The sequence below is a fragment of the Oncorhynchus masou genome, chromosome 5, assembly GCF_036934945.1.
Source record: "Oncorhynchus masou masou isolate Uvic2021 chromosome 5, UVic_Omas_1.1, whole genome shotgun sequence".
In the NCBI taxonomy this organism is placed as follows: Eukaryota; Metazoa; Chordata; class Actinopteri; order Salmoniformes; family Salmonidae; genus Oncorhynchus; species Oncorhynchus masou.
The window spans coordinates 10672155-10698964 of NC_088216.1; the positions used below are offsets into that span (position 1 = coordinate 10672155).

The 26810-nt window shown below is 41.0% G+C and overlaps 1 pseudogene; it reads right to left on the bottom strand.

The window, feature by feature from the left end:
- LOC135532264 (zinc finger protein 271-like) lies at positions 1 to 26810 on the bottom strand (annotated as a pseudogene).

A 26810-nucleotide genomic window follows, 5' to 3' on the forward strand; every position in this document is an offset into this window, starting at 1 on the left:
CTGAAAGACACTCTGGGGGTGTCCACTGAAAGTTGACAAGTAACAACAACTGGGACATAAGACACCCACCATGAGACCCCACTAAATCTGCCCAAGAAGAGGGAAACAAAAGAAAAACCCACACCAAAAAGGTGGAGCAACTGAAGTTGTTGACTCTCCACATCTATCAAGACAACTGGAGCACTGGGCCAGACACTCTTTAATCGAACCTGAACCAGCTCAGGTGAAACACCTTCCCAGTAACGAGATGGACAAGCCAGCACAGGTGTAACACATACTGACTAACAAGGTGACACCAATCAGTGCGTCCTACGTGCGAACAAGCAAGACGTGCTGAAGTCCAACCTCAAAACATAACTGGAAAAACCAAAGATGAACACCTTAAGAGAATGTTCACCAACAACAGAAAACAACTTCCATTTCACATTATAATCAACAACAATGCTTCACCTTCACCAATATAAACATAGTGTCTACTGGCAAACAACAATTCAAAACAATATTTATTTTTATTATTCTCACAAAGATTTTTCTTTCTCTCTTTCTCTTTCTTCTGTCATGCTCTAGTACATTTGGTTTGGCACATCTGAGAATGAACCCTGATATTCTAAAAGCAGGATAACAATGTCAATATAATTGTAGCCCCCCAAAAATGTCAGTTGGTTACATAAATAATTATGCATTTTATAAAACAAGCACTTTATAAACAAAGCAACAGAAACGCTGATGTTTCGACAAGTCGCAATAAATCACTGATATCGATTGGGGGGGATAGTTTCAACAGCACGTACAACCTAACACACACAAAAACACATGGAAAGTGGAGATATCTTTTACCTCGCCGATGAGAGGATAACCTGCAGAAGACAGTCAGCTACATTTTAGAGTGATGCATTTAAATTTAGGGGTCGCTAAACAAATGAACACAACACTTATTTGTCATAACTCATTGATATCATGTTGAAATCAAGTATGGGAGAGGATGAGGTTGCACGTCCTGTTAAAACTAACAGCTCAAAAACCACACGGTATCTCGGAATAATGTGTACATCCTTGCTTAGAGGACAATTTGTAGAAAAAAGCTCGCTACATTTTGAAGTGTTGCTTTTTGTTTCAAGTGTACGTTGGTAAGTGTAACTCAACTCTTTTTTTGTTAGTCAATTTTTGTTAAATCACATAAATAGTACTCTTTCAAATCAGAGCCTGAAATTTTCCGTGAAGCTAATATCCCCATCAAGTTGAAATCAATAGAACAGGGGGCAAACATTTAGGGTTCAACATTGTGACATTATTAAAATACTCCTTCTACAATGTTAAAACATTGTACATTGTGACATAAATTCATTGATATCATGAAACATCTCCTTCATGTATGTATTTTCGGATGTTTGATCAGAGGTATTTTATCAAGGTCACACACTGATCACAGCTGAGATTTCTCTCCTGTGTGTTTTTTCTGGTGTTTCGTCCGCTTGCTAGACGTAGTATAACTCTTCCCACATTGAGCACAGCTATAAGGTTTCTCTCCTGTGTGTGTTCTCTGGTGTTTAGTCCGCTTGCTAGACGTAATATAACTCTTCCCACATTGAGCACAGCTATAAGATTTCTCTCCTGTGTGTGTTCTCTGATGTGATATCAGGCTGGTTGACTGAGAAAAACTCTTCCCACATTGAGTACAGATAAAAGGTTTCTCTCCTGTGTGTGTTTTCTGGTGTTCAGTCAGACTGCCAGATGTAGTAAAACTCTTCCCACATTCATTACAGCTTTAAGGCTTCTCTCCTGTGTGTGTTCTATGGTGCCTAGGCCGCTTGCTAGAAGTAGTAAAACTCTTCCCACATTGAACACAGCCATATGGTTTCTCTCCTGTATGTGTTCTCTGGTGTGATATAAGGCCGGTTGAACGAGTAAAACTCTTCCCACACTGAGTACAGCTATAAGGTTTCTCTCCTGTGTGTGTTCTCTGGTGTGATATCAGGCCAGTTGAATGAGTAAAACTCTTCCCACATTGAGCACAGCTATAAGGTTTCTCTCCTGTGTGTGTTCTTTGATGTGATATCAGGCTGGTTGACTGAGTAAAACTCTTCCCACATTGAGTACAGATAAAAGGTTTCTCTCCTGTGTGTGCTCTCCGGTGGCTAATCAGACTGCTAGATGTGACAAAACTCTTTCCACATTCATCACAGCTATATGGTTTCTCTCCTGTGTGTGTTCTATAGTGTCGTGTCAGCTTGCTAGACATCGTAAAACTCTTCCCACATTGAGCACAGCTATAAGGTTTCTCTCCCGTGTGTATTCTCTGGTGTGCTTTTAAATGTCCTGAAGAAACAAAACTCTTCCCACAGTCAGAGCAGCAGTGAGTTCTCTTCCCTGTGGGTCTCTGCTGGTGTTTCTTGGGGTGTTTTGATCTGGAGAGACTCTTCTCTGCGTCATCAGCATCATGAGGTTGTTGAGGCTCCCCAGAGGATCCAGGATAGTCACTTCTCTCTCCTGCGTGAACAACAATGTCAGGCAGATGGTTAAAGGACCGCAAAATGAGCAAGAATAGTCATATTTTGTGTTGTTTTCACATTAGTAGTAACTGATGATTGTAGGCTAGAAATGAGTTATTCAAGTTGTTGAAATCCTACGCAGTGTGCCAGGCGACTTTTGGTCTCCAATACAGGGAGCTGTGCTAAAATTGCGGCATGAGGTCAATGCACATGCAATTTGGTTGTAGAATCTCCTCCCTGCTAATGAGGAAACCGATTGTTATGGATGTAGTATTTCTCCCTGGAGCAAAAATGGTGAGCAAAGATTTTAGTTTTTCACAATGTATTCTGAATGTGAATGGGGGAAAACTCAGGGAAGTAACCTCCATTTCCAGGTTGCTTATGAGAGCATTTCACACTACTTTGGATTAGAATTGTGAGGCTCGTTTGAATGTCCTGCTTAAAATCATGTTTGTGTCATCATCACAAATCAACCGCATTGTATTTAAAAAACACTTCAACCAGTAAAATGCTCTTTTTGCTAGATTTTCCATCAGCCTGACAGCATAGACCTACTGTAGGACCAATAAATTCACCTAACAACAACACAGACCTAGGACTATAAATCATTTAATATTTCAGGTGAAACATGGAAACTAAAAAGTCTTTGTCATGACATTTCATAACCTGATCACCAGATAATTTTGTGAATAATCCCATTAGGCTACTCTGTAATGTGTTGTCACAGGTGATGAGTGTGAGTGTAACGGATGTGAAACGGCTAGCTTAGTTAGCCTCTTTAAGGAATACCTAGGATAGGATAAGTAATCCTTCTCACCCCCCCTTAAATGATTTAGATGCACTATTGTAAAGTGGCTGTTCCACTGGATGTCAGAAGGTGAATTCACCAATTTGTAAGTCGCTCTGGATAAGAGCGTCTGCTAAATGACTTAAATGTAAATGTTAGTTAGCGGTGTGCGCTAAATAGCGTTTCAATCGGTGACGTCACTTGCTCTGAGACCTTGAAGTAGTGGTTCCCCTTGCTCTGCAAGGGCTGAGGCTTTTGTGGAGCGATGGGTAACGATGCTTCGTGGGTGACTGTTGTTGACGTGTGCAGAAGGTCCCTGGTTCGCGCCCGGGTATGGGCGAGGGGACGGTTTAAAATTATACTGTTACATGAGGCTCGGATTTATTCCTTAAATTTAATACCGCTCTTCACCGACCCAGGAAGGGGAGGGTTCAAACAGGTGTTGTACCTCGTTTCCCTCCTTCAGGGAAGAGTAATTATAGTCAAAGTTACATTTGGGGATGTCTGATAGTATTTCTGATTGTCTTAACGCTGCACCACTAATGAGTTGTGGAGCTTCTCAAAGTAATTTTTTCTTCACCTCAAACAGCAACAAAGTCTAACCAAAATCAATTGCGAATGACAATAGTTACTCAAAGTATTTTCGTAAAATATTTCCAGCTTTCGCCCTTTCGATAACCACTCAGAATAAAAGGGAAAAATGTAATGCTCTGATCCAGTGGAAATGTCATAAAATACCTGATTATTTCTTATCCTTTTCACAAATAGCCGACAGCTGTGTCTGTCCCAAACTCACTGGAACAGGAAACCGAGGGCCTAGAATATTTTATCACGAGATTCGGGTCAACCATGTTTAAAGTTAATTGTAGACAGGTCATGTGCAGCCAATGTGATTTATAGGATATTTATTTTCATCAGGATATTTTCAACCTGGGTTCAACTTTTTTTTGTGAATTTTACCCCAATTTCGTTGTATCCAATTATTAGTAGTTACTATCTTGTCTCATCGCTACTACTCCTGTACGGGCTCGGGAGAGACGAAGGTCGAAAGCCACGCGACCCCTGAAACACAACCCAACAGGGCCGCACTGCTTCTTAACACAGCGCACATCCAACCCGGAAGCCTGCCGCACCAATATGTCGGAGGAAACATCGTCCGGGGTAGGCAGTCATTGTAAATAAGAATTTGTTCTTGACTGACTTGCCTAGTTAAATAAAGGTTACATTTAAATAAAATAAAAATATTATTTTATGACAAAACATTTTCTATGAATCTGTCAAGGCACCAACTTTGAGAAGGTTTTAAAACAAAGGTTTCAAACCGATTCAGGAATGTAATTGAATCTAGGTATGTTTCGCCTGTAAATAAATTGGCTGAATATTATACAATGACTTATCAACAGCTGTAACAATTTGACCCCCACAGGAAATCTACACTGGCAATTCTAGAATATACTATATAGCTTAGAAACCTGGTTAAACTATCATTATGACATCATGGATAAATTCTAGAATATATTATATAGCGTAGAAATCTGGTTAAACTATCATTATGACATCATGGATGAATTCTAGAATATACTATATAGCCCAAAAACCTGGTTAAACTATCATTATGACATCACGGATCAATTCTAGAATATACTATATAGCCTCAATCTGTTTAAAACTATCATTTTGACCTCACGGATGGCCAGTCTTTGTATTCATAGTGTATTTAATTCAGGGGGAGGCCCTGAGCTGAACCCAAACCTGGGTCCAGTGACTGTCAAGTCAACACCTTATAACTGTTACGCCAAGATGCCGCAGCCCGTCTGGTGTTCAACCTTCCCAAGTTCTCTCACGTCACCCCGCTCCTCCGCTCTCTCCACTGGCTTCCAGTTGAAGCTCGCATCCGCTACAAGACCATGGTGCTTGCCTACGGAGCTGTGAGGGGAACGGCACCGCAGTACCTCCAGGCTCTGATCAGGCCCTACACCCAAACAAGGACACTGCGTTCATCCAACTCTGGCCTGCTCGCCTCCCTACCACTGAGGAAGTACAGTTCCCGCTCAGCCCAGTCAAAACTGTTCGCTGCTCTGGCCCCCCAATGGTGGAACAAACTCCCTCACGACGCCAGGACAGCGGAGTCAATCACCACCTTCCGGAGACACCTGAAACCCCACCTCTTTAAGGAATACCTAGGATAGGATAAAGTAATCCTTCTCACCCCCCCCCCTTAAATGATTTAGATGCACTATTGTAAAGTGGCTGTTCCACTGGATGTCATAAGGTGAATTCACCAATTTGTAAGTCGCTCTGGATAAGAGCGTCTGCCAAATGACTTAAATGTAATGTAAATGTAAGATGTACGGTTGCTACAATAGATTTCTCTATGCATTTGAGAGTGGTTACACTTCTCCTTCCCCCATCCCTCAGCTGTTTACCAAACCAAGTCTCTGGGCAGCCATTTTCTTGCTGTTTAAAAAACCCTCACAACTAATCTGCAGTTGTGACAATAACAAAGCTGTCATTCCACCACTGTTTTGGTAATAGGATGGATGGGACTGGAGAAATGTAACTACTCTCAAATTCATAGACAGACCTATGGATGCAAGGACTGACCATCCATGATATCAACATTATAGTTTTAACCATGTTGAGGCTATACAGTGTTGATTTACATTGTTTCTAAACATTGGAGTAAAAAAAGCTTATTTGGGGTTCTGATGGGGTACAACAGTTGAACTAAGCTCATGAGGCATGTGTTATATTCCTCAATAATCAATAGCTATAAATAAATAATTTAAAAGTCACAAAATGAATGTAGCAATTGCAGATTTCTGCTTGAACACCAAACATCAGTTCAACAACTGCAGAGTTCGTTCCTCTGTTTTTAAGACAGTACTTACTAGTATTAATCAGGGATTTCACTCCAAAAACGGAATCCTCCTCTCCTTTTACAGTAACATCCCCCTCTTCTTTTACAGTAACATCCTCCTCTCCTTTTACTGTAACATCCCCCTCTCATTTTACAGTAACACCCTCCTCTTCTTTTACAGTAACACCCCCCTCTTCTTTTATAGTAACACCCTCCTCTTCTTTTACAGTAACATCCCCCTCTTCTTTTATAGTAACACCCTCCTCTTCTTTTACAGTAACATCCTCCTCTTTTATAGTAACATCCTCCTCTTCTTTTACAGTAACATCCTCCTCTTTTATAGTAACATCCTCCTCTTCTTTTACAGAAACATCCCCCTCTTCTTTTATAGTAACACCCTCTTCTTTTATAGTAACATCCTCCTCTTCTTTTACAGTAACATCCCCCTCTTCTTTTACAGTAACATCCACCTCCACCTTTATAGTAACATCCTCCTCCATCCACTTTTATAGTAACATCCTCTTTTACAGTAACATCCTCCTCCTCGTTCACTCTGAACGTGTCTTTTTCTTCTTTAACTGTAACGTATTTCTCTTCTTCTTTCACAGTAACGGCCCCAACCTCTACTTCTTGTTTTACGGTGATATCCACCTCTTCCTTAGCAGCAGGAGAGTAGCTTAGTGACCGCATGGTCGGAGATGTTAGCTAGCTAGGCTAATGCTAACTTAACCAGCCCGCTTGCTGACTAATAACAACACACTAAATTTGAAATTAAATCGGATAACTAACTAGACGATAGAAGTGGTTTTAAAAAGCTAGGCTAATGTGGCTAATAAACACTAAAGCGTCTGAAGAGCTTTATTGGTTCGGCTATTTTGTCGAGCAAGCCACGGAGGTGTCTGACGAATTGTTGCTGCTGTTGAAAGAAGCGTTCCGTCCACTACATCATACGTCACACCAGCAGCATCGCCTTAAAGTCTCAGATCGCCATCTGCTGACTGGAGTGGGTAACGCTGTTGATTAAAATGTATATTTTAGGTGGAAGCATGAGTTTTTACTCACCAGTGTAACAACACAGTGTGGTTAAATACTTAGTAAGCTATTTGTAGTCACGATATGGTTACCTATAAGGACAAACAGTTATGTTTTTGCGTTATTACATATTTATTAACTTATTTTGTGACTCTTCCAAACTACACACAATGCAGTATTTCTCAACGTCATATCGATGGTCTTCTCTGTGCTACTGAGTTTGTTTGCCAGTGTAACGGTGTAAAGAAGTTACATGTTTAAAATATTTGTATACTCTATTTAACTAGGCAATTCAGTTAAGAACAGTGCCTTAGACCGCTGCCCCGCTCCTGTGATAAAGGTATGGGATTCTGGGTAATCCACAGCAGATTTATGGAGAACTTGAAAATTGAGTGGTCCTGGGATAGAAATGTATAAAATCGACATTACATCATTAAATCCACGTTTTAAATCACACATTAGCAATTTCTGTTTTATTAACTACTGTTGTTGGTTTGGTGTCAAGTCAGACTCTCTTTATATGTTATTTGCCAAATCTCTGTTTTCCATGTGGGTTTTATGCTAAAGTTCCATCTTTCAAGTTGGTATCTAACTGGAAAATGCATCTTCTTTAGGTTTGCTATTTTTACCCTGTCGTCTACTGATCATTCATCCACACTGTGTGTCTCATCAATGCAGGTCATTTATGACAAATGTATAAAGTACACGTTTTATAAACTCATGAACACCAGCCAGTTTATCAGCCGGTTTTATTAGTTTAGGTGTATTATACTTCTTCGCCACCAGAGAGGGACCTTGAGTAATATTTCAGGTGAATTTGATAATTTGTTGATACTAAAATGGATGACAGTTTATTCTGATGTAGTGAATATGAGACACATGGAAATAATGTATTTATTTTTATTATAGTAAATTAGGAATTAGAAGGAATTGTTAAATCCACTATCATTCATCCAGACTGCGTGTGTCCCATCATTACAGCTTTGGAAATAAATTAACTCTCCATTCATTGCTCCTTCCTGTGTTGACTCACTGACTTGAGAGACGGGACCAGGAAGGTCACACGAGGTTGATATCAAGCTTGCAAACGTTAAATACACCTCCATCTCCATGAACTACATCACACCTGCCCAGAACCACGAGAACACACCTCTATCTCCATGAACTACATCACACCTGCCCAGACCCACTAGAACATACCCCCATCTCCATTAACTACATTACACCTGCCCAGAACCACGAGAACACACCTCTATCTCCATGAACTACATCACACCTGCCCAGACCCACTAGAACACACCTCCATCTCCATTAATTACATCACACCTGCACAGACCCACTAGAACATACCCCCATCTCCATGAACTACATCACACCTGCCCAGAACCACGAGAACACACCTCCATCTCCAAGAACTACATCACACCTGCACAGACCCACTAGAACACACCCCATCTCCATTATCTACATCAAACCTGCCCAGACCCACTAGAACACAGCCCCATCTCCATTAACTACACCACACCTGCCCAGACCCACTAGAACACAGCCCATCTCCATTATCTACATCAAACCTGCCCAGACCCACTAGAACACACCCCATCTCCATTATCTACATCAAACCTGCCCAGACCCACTAGAACACAGCCCCATCTCCATTAACAACATCACACCTGCACAGACCCTCGAGAACACAGTCCCATTTCCATTAACTACACCACACCTGCCCAGACCCACTAGGACACACCTCCATCTCCATTAACTCCATCAAACCTGCCCAGACCCACTAGAACAAACACCTGTCTCCAGCGCCCGCATCAGCACCATTTTATTTCTCTCCGTCACTTTCAACTTTTAGATAATAAAGCATTTGACCTTTCTATTGAATTAACAACAGAGGATTGGTTGATTTCCAGGTTTCAAGTATAATATTTAAGATGACTGATTAGAAAAGTATCATCCAACCATCGGGTATCTCATCACACCCTCATATTCCATGTTTTGAAATATACAGACAGACGGATCAAAAGTCATTTTACATTGTATAACTGTACTTCTGACAGCCAACTTTCTAACTCCTCCCATAGCTTTATGACATCATAACATTCCCAGAAGGATTATTGAGTTATTGGTAGTTTTACACTTCAGACATGACTCTGCCGTTGTGCTGTAGAATTTGTGAATTTTGTCTCTTGTATAATAAGGGACTATCATTTATCCCAACATCACAGGCCACAGACATTGATACAGTTCAAGACTTCCAAAAGTTTTTTAATGGGATTTCTCCCTGTGCACCTGCCAATTTAAATCCATTAAATGAGACAAGTTACCAGACAGGACATATTGCTGATGCTCTTCCCATTGATAACCTGAATGACAATTAACTTGTGGGTGGTGGTCGTGATGACGGTCTATTCGATGAAGTTGTCCATCGAGATTCCCCCCAAGAAAGAAGACTCTCTGGATTGATCACTGGAGTCAGATGTGAAGGAGGAGGTTGATCATCAGGTGTCAGATGTGAAGGAGGAGGTTGATCATCAGATGTGAAGGAGGAGGTTGATCATCAGGAGTCAGATGCGAAGGAGGAGGTTGATCATCAGGAGTCAGATGTGAAGGAGGAGGTTGATCATCAGGAGTCAGATGTGAAGGAGGAGGTTGATCATCAGCAGTCAGATGTGAAGGAGGAGGTTGATCATCAGGAGTCAGATGTGAAGGAGGAGGTTGATCATCAGGAGTCAGATGTGAAGGAGGAGGATAATCATCAGGAGTCAGATGTGAAGGAGGAGGTTGATCGTCCGGAGTCAGATGTGAAGGAGGAGGTTGATCATCAGGAGTCAGATGGGAAGGAGGAGTTTGATCATCAGGAGTCAGATGTGAAGGAGGTTGATCATCAGTGAACCTCTAGGATTGTGGCTAGGCTGGCGTTTACACTTCCAGCTTGGTCATACATTTTGATACTTTGAATGTTGATATTGTTATATATTTGTACCTGCTGCTTCATGAAGTCATGTCACTGAGTCACTGATGCCCCTATATATACCGTGCATTCGGAAAGTATTCAGACCCTTTCACTTTTTCCACATTTTGTTACTTTACATTCTTATTCTGACATGGATTAAATACATTTTCCCCCTCATCAATCTACACACAATACCCCATAATGACATCACAATAACCCATAATGACATCACAATACCCCATAATGACAAAGCAAAAACAGGTTTTTATAAATGATAAATTGAAAATGTGATTTTTTTTTTAAAACAAGGATATTTCTAAATGACCCCAAACTTTTGGACGGTAGTGTATAGAACTCGTCTGTTCATTATATACATCTACATGATGTATTGTTATACCATGTAGGAGCAGTATAGACCTAGTCTGGTCATTATATACATCTACATGATGTATTGTTACACCATGTAGGAGCAGTATAGACCTAGTCTGTTCATTATATACATGATGTATTGTTACACCATGTAGGAGCAGTATAGACCTAGCCTGTTCATTATATACATCTACATGATGTATTGTTACACCAACAAAAAAAGGGAAATTATATTGTTTATACTGATACAATTGCTCAGAGAAAGAGATATAGTTTAAAATGTAAGTCTCAAAAGGTAGGGGTTGAATTATTGCCACCTATGTTTTCAATACTCCAGCACCCTCCCCTCGGGAGGATAACGACACTGAAATGTTTTATGAGATTAGAGAACACATTGGGTGGGATCTTAGACTGTTCCTCCATACAGAATCTCTCCAGGTCCTTCATTTATTTTGTCTGCGCTTGTGGACTGCCCTGTTCACTTGCGTCGAGCAATCCCGGATCCGGGATCCTATTTATAGCCTCAAGCTCATTAGCATAACGCAACGTTAACTATTCATGAAAATCGCAAATGAAATGAAATAAATATATTTGCTCTCAAGCTTAGACTTTTGTTAACAACACTGTCATCTCAGATTTTCAAAATATGCTTTTCAACCATAGCTAAACAAGCATTTGTGTAAGAGTATTGATAGCTAGCATAGCTATAAGCCTAGAATTCAGCCAGCAACATTTTCACAAAAACAAGAAAATCATTCAAATAAAATCATTTACCTTTGAAGAACTTCAGATGTTTTCAATGAGGAGACTCTCAGTTAGATAGCAAATGTTCAGTTTTTCAAAAAAATATTATTTGTGTAGGACAAATCTCTCCGTTTTGTTCACGTTTGGCTATGAAAAAAACCTGTATCCAGTTATAGCCTCAAGCTCATTAGCATAATGTAACGTTAACTATTTATGAAAATCGCAAATGAAATGAAATGAATGTGCTAGCTCTCAAGCTTAGCCTTTTCTTAACAACACTGTCATCTCAGATTTTCAAAATATGCTTTTGAACCATAGAAAAACAAGCATTTGTGTAAGAGTATTGATAGCTAGTGTAGCATTTAGTGTAGCATTTAGTGTAGCATTTAGCGTAGCATTTAGCGGGCAACATTTGCACAAAAACCAGAAAAGGATTCAAATAAAATCATTTACCTTTGAAGAACTTCGGATGTTTTCAATGAGGAGACTCTCAGTTACATAGCAAATGTTCAGTTTTTCCTGAAAGATTCTTTGTGTAGGAGAAATCGCTCCTTTTTGTACGAAAATTCAGTCATCAAAACGGCTAACTGTTTTCCAAATTAACTCCATAATATCGACTGAAACACGGCAAACGCTGTTTAGAACCAATCCTCAAGGTGTCTTTCACATATCTCTTCATTGATATATCGTTCGTGAATGTCTACTTTCTCCTGTGAATCGCTTGGAATAAGACGTACAGTTGAAGATGACGCACCAATTTCGACGGAGGACACCGGGCGGACACCTGGCAAATGTAGTCTCTTATGGTCAATCTTCCAATGATATGCCTACAAATACGTCACAATGCTGCAGACACCTTGGGGAAACGATAGATCGGGCAGGCTCATTCCTTGCGCATTCACAGCCATATAAGGAGACAATGAAAAACAGAGCCTCAAAAATCCTGCTCATTTCCTGTTTGAAGTTTCATCTTGGTTTCGCCTGTAGCATCAGTTCTGGGGCACTCACAGACAATATCTTTGCAGTTTTGGAAACGTCAGCGTGTTCTCTTTCCAAAGCTGTCAATTATATGCATAGTCGAGCATCTTTTTGTGACAAAATATTGCACTTAAAACGGGCACGTTTTTTATCCAATAATGAAATAGCGCCCCCATAGATGTAACAGGTTAATACTTTGTAGCGCCACCTTTTGCTGCGATTACAGCTGTAAGTCGCTTGGGGTATGTCTCTATCAGTTTTGCACATCGAGAGACTGAAATTTTTTCCCATTCCTCCTTGCAAAACAGCTCGAGCTCAGTGAGGTTGGATGGAGAGCATTTGTGAACAGCAGTTTTCAGTTCATCCACAGATTCTCGATTGGATTCAGGTCTGGACTTTGACTTGGCCATTCTAACACCTGGATATGTTTATTTTTGAACCATTCCATTGTAGATTTTGCTTTATGTTTTGGATCATTGTCTTGTTGGAAGACAAATCTCCGTCCCAGTCTCAGGTCTTTTGCAGACTCCATCAGGTTTTCTTCCAGAATGGTCCTGTATTTGGCTCCATCCATCTTCCCATCAATTTTAACCATCCTCCCTGTCCCTGCTGAAGAAAAGCAGGCCCAAACTATGATGCTGCCACCACCATGTTTGACAGTGGGGATGGTGTGTTCAGGGTGATGAGCTGTGTTGTTTTACGCTTTTTGCATTGTTGCCAAAAAGTTCAATTTTGGTTTCATCTGACCAACACCTTCTTCCACATGTTTGGTGTGTCTCCCAGGTGGCTTTTAAACAACACTTTTTATGGATATCTTTATGGCTTTCTTCTTGTTTCCATAAAGCCAAAATATACGACTGTTCATGGACAGAGTTTTCAGCTGTTTCAGTTCATCCAGAGTGATCCCTCTTGGCTGCATCTCTGATCAGTCTTCTCCTTGTATGAGCTGAAAGTTTAGAGGGACGGCCAGGTCTTGGTAGATTTGCAGTGGTCTGATACTCCTTCCATTTCAATATTATCGCTTGCACAGTGCTCCTTGGGATGTTTAAAGCTTGGGAAATCGTTTTGTATCCAAATCCGGCTTTAAACTTCTTCACAACAGTATCTCGGACCTGCCTGGTGTGTTCCTTGTTCTTCATGATGCTCTCTGCGCTTTTAACGGACCTCTGAGACTATCACAGTGCAGGTGCATTTATACGGAGACTTGATTACACACAGGTAGATTGTATTTATCATCATTAGTCATTTAGGTCAACATTTGATCATTCAGAGATCCTCACTGAACTTCTAGAGAGAGTTTGCTGCACTGAAAGTAAAGGGGCTGAATAATTTTGCACTCCCAATTTTTCAGTTTTTGATTTGTTAAAAAAGTTTGAAATATCCAATAAATGTCGTTCCACTTCATGATTGTGTCCCACTTGTTGTTGATTCTTCACAAAAAAATACAGTTTTATATCTTTATGTTTGAAGCCTGAAATGTGGCAAAAGGTCGCAAAGTTCAAGGGGGCCGAATACTTTCGCAAGGCACTGTACATAGTTCGAGTGCATTTCAGAATACAAAAAAACAAAACCTTCTACAGGTGATGAGTGTGAGGCTCGGATTTATTCCTTAAGTTTAATACCGCTCTTCACCGACCCAGGAAGGGGTAGGGACAAACAGGCATTGTACCTCGTTTCCCTCCTTCAGTGAACACTAATTATAGTGTTAGGTTCTAATTTTTCAGAGTGAATAACTCACGGACACAAGAGAAGCTTAACCATGTTTAAATATACCCAAAGGTGTTTTACAGCTGTAATTCAGACAAAACGTGTTCTCACCATCACAAGTATATATACCCCACTTTGGACAATCCTCCTCTCCAATCGTTACATCTTCTGGTTTGACAGGAAGAGGGTAACAGGATACTAAACCCTAAGGTTGCAAGATCGGTTCCCCGAGCTGACAAGGTACAAATCTGTCGTTCTGCCCCTGAACAAGGCAGTTAACCCACTGTTCCTAAGCCATCATTGAAAATAAGAATTTGTTCTTAACTGACTTGCCGAGTAAAATTAAAATTAATAAAAATTGTGTCGACGACCGGCTCCCTCCTAGTCAGGTTGTGTCGATGACCGGCTCCCTCCTAGTCAGGTTGTGTCGATGACCGGCTCCCTCCTAGTCAGGTTGTGTCGATGACCGGCTCCATCTAGTCAGGTTGTGTCGATGACCGGCTCCATCTAGTCAGGTTGTGTCGATGACCGGCTGTGGTTGTGTCGATGACCGGCTCCATCTAGTCAGGTTGTGTCGATGTGTCGACGACCGGCTCCCTCCTAGTCAGTTGTGTCAGGCTCCCTCCTAGTCAGGTTGTGTCGATGACCGGCTCCCTCCTCGTCAGTCAGGTTGTGTCGATGACCGGCTCCCTCCTAGTCAGGTTGTGTCGATGACCGGCTCCCTCCTAGTCAGGTTGTGTCGATGACCGGCTCCCTCCTAGTCCCTCCTAGTCAGGTTGTGTCGATGACCGGCTCCCTCCTAGTCAGGTTGTGTCGATGACCGGCTCCGTCTAGTCAGGTTGTGTCGATGACCAACTCCATCCAGTCAGGTTGTGTCGATGACCGGCTCCATCTAGTCAGGTTGTGTCGATGACCGGCTCCCTCCTAGTCAGATTATATTGACGAATGCCTCCCTCTCGTCACTAGTGTGTCTTATTTATTTAATCAAACAGCGTGCTTAAAGCATCATATGTTCAGTACATATAGATTTTATAAAAACAAGTGGGGCGATTGGTAGAAATTACAGATGACTCTTGGTTGACCGTGGATCAAATCCAGGCTGTATCATAACCGGCCGTGATTGGGAGTCCCATAGGGCGGCGCACAATTGGCCCAGCGTCGTCCAGGGTACGCAGTCATTGTAAATAAGATTTTGTTCTTAACTGATTTGCCTAGTTAAATAAAGGTTACATTTAAATAATTTTAAAAAAGTGATTCATGACAAACCACATTTTACAAATCCGTCAAGGCACCAAAACAAAGGTTTCAAACCAATTAATGAATGTAATTGAATCTAGGTATGTCTTGCCTTTAATGTAAGGCCATGAAAAAAAAATGGCTGACAATGACTTATCAACAGCTCTAATAATTTGCCCTCACAGGAAATCTACACTGGCAATTATAGAATATACTATGAACCTCAAAATCTGTTTAAAACAATAATTTTGACCTCATGGATGGCCAGTCCTTGTATTCATAGTGTAGTGAATCCAGGGAGTAGCCCTGGGCTGAACTCAAACCTGGGTCCAGCAACTGTCAAGCCAATACCTTAGAACTGTTACGCCAAGATTTCTGAACTTCTTGACGAGGTCGCTGGGTGTTGGGTTACGGTTGCTACAATAGCCTTCTCTAAGAATGTGAGAGTGGAAACACTTCTCCTTCCCCCATCCCTCAGCAGTTAACCGAACCCAGCCTCTGGGCAGCCATTTTGTTGCGGTTTAAAAAACCCACACAACCCAGCAATCTGTAGTTCAAACAATAACAAATTGGTCATTCCACCACTACTATCCTATATTTGTGTTGGACAAGTTTGCTCACCACCAGAAAACAACTTCCATTTTACATTATAATCAACTACAATGCTTCACATTCTCCAATATAAACAGTGTCTACTGGCTATCAACAATTAAAAACAAGAAAAACGTATTTCTAAATAATAATATACAATCGTATCTTTTCTCATTTTCTTTCTATAGAATCCTAAAACTCACTAGCTTCTAGAACTCTCGTCCCCTTGGAACGAGCCCAAACAAAACTAAATCTCCAATACAGGAAAAACGTGCAGTCAAAATAAATTCCATGGCAACTCACTGACTAAACGCAAGCATTTTTGACTGCACAGTATGGGAATAAAGACAATTAGAATTTAAATGTTGTCAAGAAATACTGGAGTGATGTCAGATTGTTAATAAAATTGATTATAGACCAATTATACTGTTTTCATGTGTGTATAAACACAAACATCTGCAACAATTATCATATTACATGCATTTTTTCCCACTTGAAGAAAACAGCAGACTAAATTTTGAAGTGCTGCATGTTGATTAAAGTGGGTCACCAACGCAGTAAGTGTAACACAGCTCTTTTTTTTGTTCGTCACTTTGTTTAATAATACTCTTTCAATTCAGAGCCTGGATTTCCCTGAGGTTAATATCCATATCATGCTGCAATCAATTGAACAGGGTAAACGATAAGGTAGAACATCATTAAAAAACTCCTACGACAATGTTAAAACATTCTACATTGTGACATCATTAAAACACTCCTACGACAATGTTAAAACATTCTACATTGTGACATCATTAAAACACTCCTACAACAATGTTAAAACATTTTACATTGTGACATTATTTCAGTGATATCATGTAACAACTTCTTCATGTATGTATTTTCTGATGTTTGATCAGAGATCTTTTATCAGAGTATCTCTTGTCACATTGATCACAACTATGAGGCTTCTCTCCTGTGTGTGTTCTCTGGTGTGCAGTCAGCTGGCGAGATGTAGGAAAACTCTTCTCACATTGATCACAGCTATAAGGCTTCTCTCCTGTGTGTGTTCTCTGGTGTGCAGTCAGCTGGCGAGATGTAGGAAAACTCTTCTCACATTGATCACAGCTATAAGGCGTCTCTCCTGTGTGTGTTCTCTGGTGTTGAGTCAGATGGCTAGCTTGAAAAAACTCTCCCACATTGATCACAGCTATAAGGTTTCTCTCCTGTGTGTTTTCTCTGGTGTAATGTCAGACCGCTAGATGTAGTAAAACTCCTCCCACATTGACCACAGCTATAAGGTTTTCTCCTGTGTGTGTTCTCTGGTGTACTGTCAGAACGCTAGATGTAGTAAAACTCCTCCCACATTGATCACAGATATAAGGCTTCTCTCCTGTGTGTGTTCTCTGGTGTTGAGTCAGATGGCTAGCTTGAACAAAACTCCTCCCACATTGATCACAGATATAAGGTTTCTCTCCTGTGTGTGTTCTCTGGTGTTGAGTCAGATGGCTAGCTTGAACAAAACTCCTCCCACATTGATCACAGATATAAGGTTTCTCTCCTGTGTGTTTTCTCTGGTGTAATGTCAGACCGCTAGATGTAGTAAAACTCCTCCCACATTGACCACAGCTATAAGGTTTCTCTCCTGTGTGTTTTCTCTGGTGTAATGTCAGAACGCTAGATGTAGTAAAACTCCTCCCACATTGACCACAGCTATAAGGTTTTTCTCCTGTGTGTGTTCTCTGGTGTACTGTCAGAATGCTAGATGTAGGAAAACTCTTCTCACATTGATCACAGCTATAAGGTTTCTCTCCTGTGTGTGTTCTCTGGTGTATTTTAAGTTCTGATGAAGATTTGCAACCTTTCCCACAGTCAGAGCAGCAATGAGATTTCTTCCCTGTGGGTCTCCGCTGGTGTTTCTTGAGGTGTTTTGAAGTGGAGAGACTCTTCTCTGCCTCTTCAGCATCATGAGGTTGTTGAGGCCCCCAGAGGATCCAGGATTGTCACGTCTCTCTCCTGTGTAAACAAAAAGTCAGACAGGTGGTTTAAGGCCCACAACAGCAAAAATACACTGTAAAAGGGTGATGCCAACAGCGTAGCCATTATGTTGTTCAAACAATGATGTCTGGAATGAATGTGAATTATTTGACATTTGTCTTAAGACAGTCAAGTGAACAGTGATCTTTTGTCTTGTTTTCCCATTAGTAGTTACATCGATGATTGTACGCAAGAAATACGTTTTTAAAGTTGTTGTAATCCTAAGCAGTGTGCCAGACAACTTTTGGTCTCCAATATAGGCACCTTTCAGTAAGTCTATGGTTGTTGTTAGGTGAAGTTATGAGTCTACAGTAAGTCTATGGTATTGGGATAACTAGCAGTTTCCGCATTAGCATGGAGGAGTTTCTGCAACCAAATTGCGTTTTAGCAAACAGAGGGCGATGCAGAAAGCGATGCACCTATTTGGGGATGTCTGATAGTATTTACGCACCACCACTAATGATTTGTGGAGCTTCTCAAAGTAATTTTCTCTTCACCTCAAACAGCAAGTAAACAAAGTCTTACAAATACTTTGAGGAACTATTGATTAAAGTAAAATATGTTCAGCTCTCACTCTTGATAACCACTCGACAGGAAAGGGAAAAATGTAATGCTCTGCTCTGATCCAGTGGAAATATCATACAATACCTGATTACTTCTTGTCCCTTTCACAAATAGCTTACAGCTTAGTCTGTCCCAAACTCTCTGCTGCGGGAAACGGAGAGCCCAGAATATTTTATACAATGTTGCTATCATGTTTCAGACTGACCTAGGTGATAGAACTTTAAACAGTGTATCAACTATGAAGACAGGCCATGCTCAGTCAATGTGATTTATTTTTATCTGGATATTTTCTAGATGTTTTTATTTGTTGGCTTTAGGTAGGCTATTTTTACATAGTTGGCAATGGCAATAAAATATTATATACATCTAAATGTTTATTTCTATTTATATAGAACATAGATTAGTCACAGAATGATTTTGAGATGCGATTATAAAATAAATTGTTCCAGTAAAATGTGAATATGAAAATCATAACTGGCAAAAGATCAGTAGAAATGGTCAGATAAATTTGCACTCCAAATGGAAAAGGTTGCCGGCTGCTGTTGTAGCCTATTACTGGAAACTTCAGGAGCATAACGTCAGAATTTACGAAGGCCAGCAGCAGCGGGAGGAGGAACAGGTTCTCTCTTGTTTTCTTATGGTTAGGCTATTTTGATCTCTGGTTCCCTCGAGTCATTTGTGTGTCGCAATTATTTAGTAAAAACAGGTGATTAATATGTTGATTTTGTAAAAAATATTTGCTGCTCTGTGGTGTGTAATGAGGAGCAACCAGACACTTGGACGCATTTATGAAATTGCTTATTCCAGTTACTAATAAGCATGCACCCATTAAGAAAAGGACTGTAAAAGCTGTTAAATCCAGTGGAATGATGAGGAATTGAAAAATGGCATGGTTGAGAAGGATGAGGCAAAAGGAATGGCAAATAAGTCTGGCTGTACAACCGATTGACAAACGTCCTGCAAATTGAGAAATCATGTGACTAAACTGAATAAAAAGAAGAAAAACGACAAAGATAAATGACAAAGTATGATAGTAAAAAGCTTTTGAGAACCTTACATACAATTATAGGAAAAAAGGCTCCATGATTAACTGAATCAGATGGCTCATTCATCAAAGCCCACAACTATCATGATTTTTTTCATTGGCAAGATTAGCAAACTTAGGCATGATATACCAGCAGCGAATGCTGACACTGACAACACTTCCAAGTATATCTGACCAAATTATGAAAGACAAACATTGTCATTTAGAATTCCGTAAAGTCAGTGTGGAAGAGGTGAACAAAATTGTTGTCTATCAACAATGACAAGCCACCGGGGTCTGACAATCTAGATGGAAAATTACTGAGGATAATAGTGGACGATATTGCCACTCCTATTTTCCGTATCTTTAATTAAGCCTACTAGAGAGTGTGTCCCCAGGCCTGGAGGGAAGCTCAAGTCATTCAATATGTCCTATGCTCTGCATAGTTAGCTCCAGGTAAAATGTTGCCCTTATTCAGCCATTCTGTGACCAAAAACAAGCTACATATGGACAGTAGCAAAATAAACTGACTCTGGAAATAACAAAGCGCCTCTTAACCTAGCTGGAAATGGGACAAACGGACCCCCTTCTGTGGTAACAGACTGGGACGATTTGTAATCAAATCTAATTCCCAGGAACGGGGTTCATATGAACCACAGAGACTGTGTGGGATAATAACATGGCCGTGTCCAACTCTGCTTGTTCCCTCGACTCAGCTACCAACCACAAATCTCCAACAGGGCCCTTTACCTGTATCAATAGACACTTCATAGTGAGCTACAGGTAGCAATCAGCAATGAATCCCAATAATGAGCCACCTATGGGAGGGGTATCACCTTGTGGACAAATATCTCAATTTATTACTGCTACCCTGGCGAGATTGATATACCCCTTGAACATCGGCTCCAACCCTCGTCGGATGTGGCAGGGCTTGCAAATTATTGCAAACTGCAAAGGGAAGCACAGGGGGTAGCTGCCTAGTGACACGAGCCTACCAGACGAGCAACATTACTTCTATGCTCGCGTCGAAGAAAGTAACACTGAAACATGCATGAGAGCATCAGCTGTTCCAGACGACTTTGTGATCACGCTCTACGCAGCCGATGTGAGTAAGACCTTGAACAGGTTAACATTCACAAGGCCGCAGGGCCAGACGGATTACCAGGATGTGTACTCCAAGCATGCGCTGACCAACTGGCAATGGTCTTCACTGACATTTTCATCCCCTGTCTGAGTCGAATACCAATATGCTTGAAGCAGAAAACCATAGTCCCTGTGCACAAGAACACTAAGGTAATCTGCCTAAATGACTACCGACCCGTAACACTCACGTCTGTAGCCATGAAGTGATTTGAAAGGCTGGTCGTGGCTCACAACACCATTATCCCTTTATCACCATAAACCCACTCCAATTTGCATACCGCCCCAACAGATCTACAGATGATGCAATCTCTATTGCACTCCACACTGCCCTTTCCCACCTGGGCAAAAGGAACACCCATGTGAGAATGCTATTCATCGACTCCATCCAGCAGGTATCCTATGTGGAGGCAGTGAAAATAGCTGAAGGAGTAGAGAGGAGAAGGTAGTGGATGTCCCAGTCTGCAGTGAAGCCATGCAGGAGAAGGATCCCAACACACTAATAGTGAACAAGGTGGACATTGTTGTGTTTATAGCGCATGTGATAAATTGCATTAATAAATTATTAGCAACCTTCGTCTAAAACTAGCAGTTTCCGCATTAGCTTGGAGGAGTTTCTACAACAAAATTGTGTTTGCATTGCCCTCACTGCCACACTGATAAATTGCATTAATACTAAACTAATAAAACATCTAAGAAGCTAGACATCATTGTGAAGGCGGCAAATAGATTTCTGGATCTCCAGGACTTCAGACAAAATGTTACAGGGAGAACTGAATGAAGACGTTCCAGCCCTCTCAGGTTCATGAAACTGTGTGGGGATCTGAATAGTACCATTTTTGTTTTAAATTCAGGGTAATGGAGTGAATTTGGTTCGTGTTTATTTTAGGTAATTAGTATGATCTGTTAATCCCATTTTGGTTACTGTAGGTGGCAGCAATACACCTGATGAGTGTAGTCTGACAAACCTCAGCGAAGAAGACATGGTAGGAACCAAAGTGATGGTCAGTATTTCCAGTTGATCCTAATTAGATGTTACATTACATGTTTTCTTACTTCATGTAGCTGGCTAGCAAGCCAACATATTCATACTTCGCCTACTCCTCTCTGATAAGATACCGTTGCACAAACATGCTTATCTAGTCCTACAACAGCACAGGTACCAGGCAGTATTAGCTAGCTACGTTTGCTCTTACTCTTAATACATTTAGCACGCTAGCTCGCCCGCTAACTAGCGATTAGCAGCTAACATTATTTAAGCAACACCTTGCTAAGAAAATACAATCTTTCGCCTTTTTTTTTGCTCAACATTCTTAATATTTGTCATAATTATTTAAAGCAGTTCATTTGTATCCGCTCTAGTTGGACTTTTTCCACCACTATTTTCCACCATTTTCTTCAAATCTGAAAATGATGTGAAGCCACGCCCATTTACGACAGAATTGCATTATGGGCCCTAAAGTACTGCGTGTATATGTCATATTTTGGCGAATGTAGTACGACATCCGGGAACTTTTGGCATACTAACTACATCATACTATAATAAGCAAACTATATACTCCATTAACATCAAATAGAATACTCAAACTAACTGTACTAACACAGCTCAGATCTCTGGGCAGCCATTTTGTTTGTTAAAAAACTAGGTTGCCTCTTTTAAAAAAGCCACACAAGCAATCTGCAGTTCAACCAATAACAAAGCTGTAATTACACCACTGTTTTGGTAATAGGATGGATGGGGCTGGAGAACTGTAACTACTCTCAAATTCATAGACAGACCTCTGGATGCAAGGACTGACCATCCATGATATCAACATTATGTTGAGGCTATACAGTGTTAGTTTACATGGTTTCTAAACATTGGATTAAAAAAAGCTTATTTGTGGTTCTGATGGGGTAAACAGTTGAACTAAGCTCATGAGGCATGCGTTATATTCTTCAAGAATCAATGCCTATAAATAAATAATTTAAAAGTCAAAATATGGATGTAGCAATTGCAAATGTCCCCTTTAACACCACACATCAGTTCAACATCCAACCGCAGAGTTTGTGCTTCTGTTTTTAAGACAGTACTTACTAGTGTTAATCAGGGCCCGTTCATCGTTAGAACCATCGGACGCCTTAAGATGCGCTTGAGAAACAGGGCCCAGATATCCAGTTTCCTCCTCTTCTTCATTTTCCGATGTGACAGTCACCTCCCCCTCCTCTTCGTTCACTGAAACGTCGTCGTCCTCTTTATTAACTCTGAACGAATCTCCCTCTTCTTTAACTGAGACGTCTTTCTCTTCTTTCACGGTAACAGCCTCATCCATCTCTTCACGAGAGCTTCTTTCTCCATCCAACAGACCGCCTCTTCTTCAGCAGAAACGGGGTTAAGTTTGAGACTGGAGCTATGAAGCATGTACTGAAGTCGCAAAGCCGTATTATGCAAAGCAGTGTCACTTTATCAGCAGCACGTGATCAATGACGTCTGAAGAATCATTTCGTCGAATACCTGATTGGTATTGATTAATACCTGATTGGTACTGATATTGGGTAATTTCTCACCCCTTTTGGCTGTATGAAAGTCAATTTCTACCTCAGGCACATGCATTTGTTCTTTGATATTATGAAGGTAATTTGTGTGAAATGTAATTTCCCCACTAATTCACCCCATCTCTTTACATTGCTTATGCATATTCAGTGGCCAGACTCAAATTCCAAACACAATGCCCATCCTGGTAGATCTGAACTGAATGCATTTGATCAGATGACAGAAGTTACATTGAGGTGCCAGGTGTAACTGAGGCTGTAGATGCTCCATATCCATTACTTTGAGTGTTTTATATAATATGACTAAACGTGTTCCAGTCAAGAAATGGAACAGCAAGGCCACAGAACATGACATAAGCAGAGCTGTGGGAGACCATCTCAAGCCCTTGGTAGAACCAGGGGTGGTGTTTACCTTCCACCACGCCTTGAGCAGGCTGGAAAAGTGGGATTGATCCATTTGTTTGTTTCAATTTTCAGAAGTTGAATCATTTGATACTGATTTTCATACTAAGAGGGACCAGGAGTCTGATGATTGGTCAGTCATTGGGTTCATTTGTTGAAATCAAATCAAGCTTTATTTATACAGCACATTTCAGACATGGATGCAACACAATGGATTCACAGGAAAAAACAATGAAAATAAACAATAATATTTAGTCCACAGAGTATAATATGAATAACAGAATAATAACTGAAAGACTAATGAACATTAAGGAAATTCCATTGATTAAAATATGAATTGGATGCAACATCCAACCCAAAATATAAGCTTGTTTTTTAGGAGGGGTTCTGAAAGACACTATGGGGGTGTCCACTGGAAGTTGACTAGTAACAACAACTGGGACATAAGACACCCACCATGAGACCCACTAAATCTGCCCAAGAGGGAAACAAAAGAAAAACGCACACCAAACTTAAAGATAAGAAGCAAACCAAATAGGTGGAGCAACTAAAGTTGCTAGGTGGAGCACTGGGCCAGACACTCTAAGATAGAACCTGCTCTCTCTAATTCTCTCTTTCTTTCTCTCTCTCTCGGAGGACCAGGCCTCAGGACTACCTGGCATGATGACGCCTTGCAGTCCCCAGTCCACCTGGCCATGCTGCTGCTCCAGTTTCAACTGTTCTCCCTGCGGCTATGGAACCCTGACCTGTTCACCGGATGTGCTACCTGTCCCAAAGCTGCTGTTTTCAACTCTCTAGAGACATTAGGAACGGAAGAGATACTCTTAATGATCGGCTATGAAAAGCCAACTGACATTTACTTCTGAGGTGTTGATCTGTTGCACCCTCGACAACTACTGTGATTATTATTATTTGACCATGCTGGTCATTTATGAACATTTGAACATCTTGGCCATGTTCTGTTATAATCTCCACCCGGCACAGCCGGAAGAGGGCTGGCCACCCTTCATAGCCTGGTTCCTCTCTAGGTTTCTTCCTAGATTTTGGCCTTTCTCTGGAGTTTTTACGAGCCACCTTGCTTCTACACCTGCATTGCTTGCTGTTTGGGGTTTTAGGCTGGGTTTCTGTACAGCACTTTGAGATATCAGCTGATGTAAGAAGGGCTATATAAATACATTTGATTTGATACGATATAGTACTCTTCCATTTCAGAGCCTGGATTTTCCCCATGAGGCTAATATCCATAACATGTTGAAATCAATACATTAGGGGCAAACGTTTATGCTTCTACCTTGTGAAATCATTACAATACTCCTATGACAATGTAAAAAACATTCTACATTGTGACATTAATTCACTGAAATCACGAAACAACTCCTTCATTTATGTATTAACTAATATTTGATCAGAGATCTTTTATCAGATGATCTCTGGTCACAGCTATGAGATTTCAATCCTGTGTGTTCTCTGGTGTAGAGTCAGGTGGCCAGATGAAGCAAAACTCTTCCCACAATGATCACAGATATAATGTTTCTCTCTTGTGTGTGTTCTCTTGTGTATGTTCAGAACTCCAGATCGACTAAAACTCTTCCCACATTGACCACAGCTATAAGGTTTCTCTCCTGTGTGTGTTCTCTGGTGTAGAGTCAGGTGGCCAGATGTAGCAAATCTCTTCCCACATTGATCACAGCTATAAGGTTTCTCTCCTGTGTGTATTCTCTGGTGCAATGTCAGAATGCTAGATGTAGTAAAACCCCTCCCACATTGACCACAGCTATAAGGTTTCTCTCCTGTGTGTATTCGCTGGTGTTGAGTCAGGTGGCAAGATTTCGTAAAACACTTCCCGCATTGATCACAGCTGTAAGGTTTCTCTCCTGTGTGATTTCTCTGGTGCACTGTCAGATCTCCAGATTGACTAAAAGTCCTCCCACATTGACCACAGCTAAAAGGTTTCTCTCCTGTGTGTGTTCTCTGGTGTAGAGTCAGTTGGCCAGATGTAGCAAATCTCTTCCCACATTGATCACAGCTATATGGTTTCTCTCCTGTGTGTTCTCTGGTGTAGAGTCAGGTGGCCAGATGTAGCAAATCTCTTCCCACACTGATCACAGCTATGAGATTTCTCTCCTGTGTGTATTCTCTTGTGCACTGCCAGATCTCCAGATTGACTAAAACTCTTCCCACATTGACCACAGCTATAAGATTTCTCTCCTGTGTGTGTTCTCTGGTGTAGAGTCAGATGGCAAGCATAAACAAAACTCTTCCCACAATGTTCACAGCTATAAGATTTCTCTCCTGTGTGTGTTCTTTGGTGTTGAGTCAGATTGCCAGATAAAGTACAACTCTTCTCACATTGATCACAGCTATAAGGCGTCTCTCCTGTGTGTGTTCTCTGGTGTTGAGTCAGATGGCAAGCATAAACAAAACTCTTCCCACAATGATCACAAATATAACGTTTCTCTCGTGTGTGTTCTCTTGTGTAAGGTCAGATCTCCAGATAGACCAAAACTCTTCCCACATTGACCACAGCTATAAGATTTCTCTCCTGTGTGTGTTCTCTGATGAATTTTAATGCCTGATGATGTGAATCTCTTCCCACAGTCAGAGCAGCAATGAGCTCTTCCCTGTGGGTCTCTGCGGGTGTTTATTGAGGTGTTCTGATCTGGAGAGACTCTTCTCTGTCTCCTCAGCATCATGAGGTTGCTGAGGCTCCCCAGAGGATCCACGATAGTCACGTCTCTCTCCTGTGTGAACAACAAAGTCAGACAGATGATTAAAAGCCCACAACAGCAGTAATCCAGTGTAAAAATTGATGCCAACAGCGTAGCCATGATGTTGTACAACAATTGATGTCTGTAACGAATGTTAAAATGATTGTCTTAAAATGAGCAAGAAGTCATATTTTGTCTTGTTTTCACATTGGTAGTAAAATGTAAGATTGTAGATTAGAAATAAGTTATTCATGTTGTTGAAACTCTAAGCAGTGTGGTAGAAGACTTTTGGTCTACAATACAGGCCCCCTTTGTGTTTTCTAAAATTGCGGCACAAGGGCAATTTAATTGCATAAACTCCTCCATGCTAATGAGGAAACCACTAGTTATGGATGTCGTATATCTGGTGTGACAAGAGATGAAAATAATCTGCCCACTCCATCAAGCAATGGGACAGCAACACAGGGCATTCACGGCACCTCATGGAACACACCTGCAGAAACTGGACGCAGAGGAGATACCTATCATAGACTTTTCCCAGCTGACGCTTGACATGCCACCTACGCCGCCTCAAGTGGTAGAAACAACCAGCTGGTATCATTAAGTAGAATCAGCCAACAGTAACACGGAAGCAGCAGAATGGGAGTTAGTAGTGCATGACCTAGATTTAGA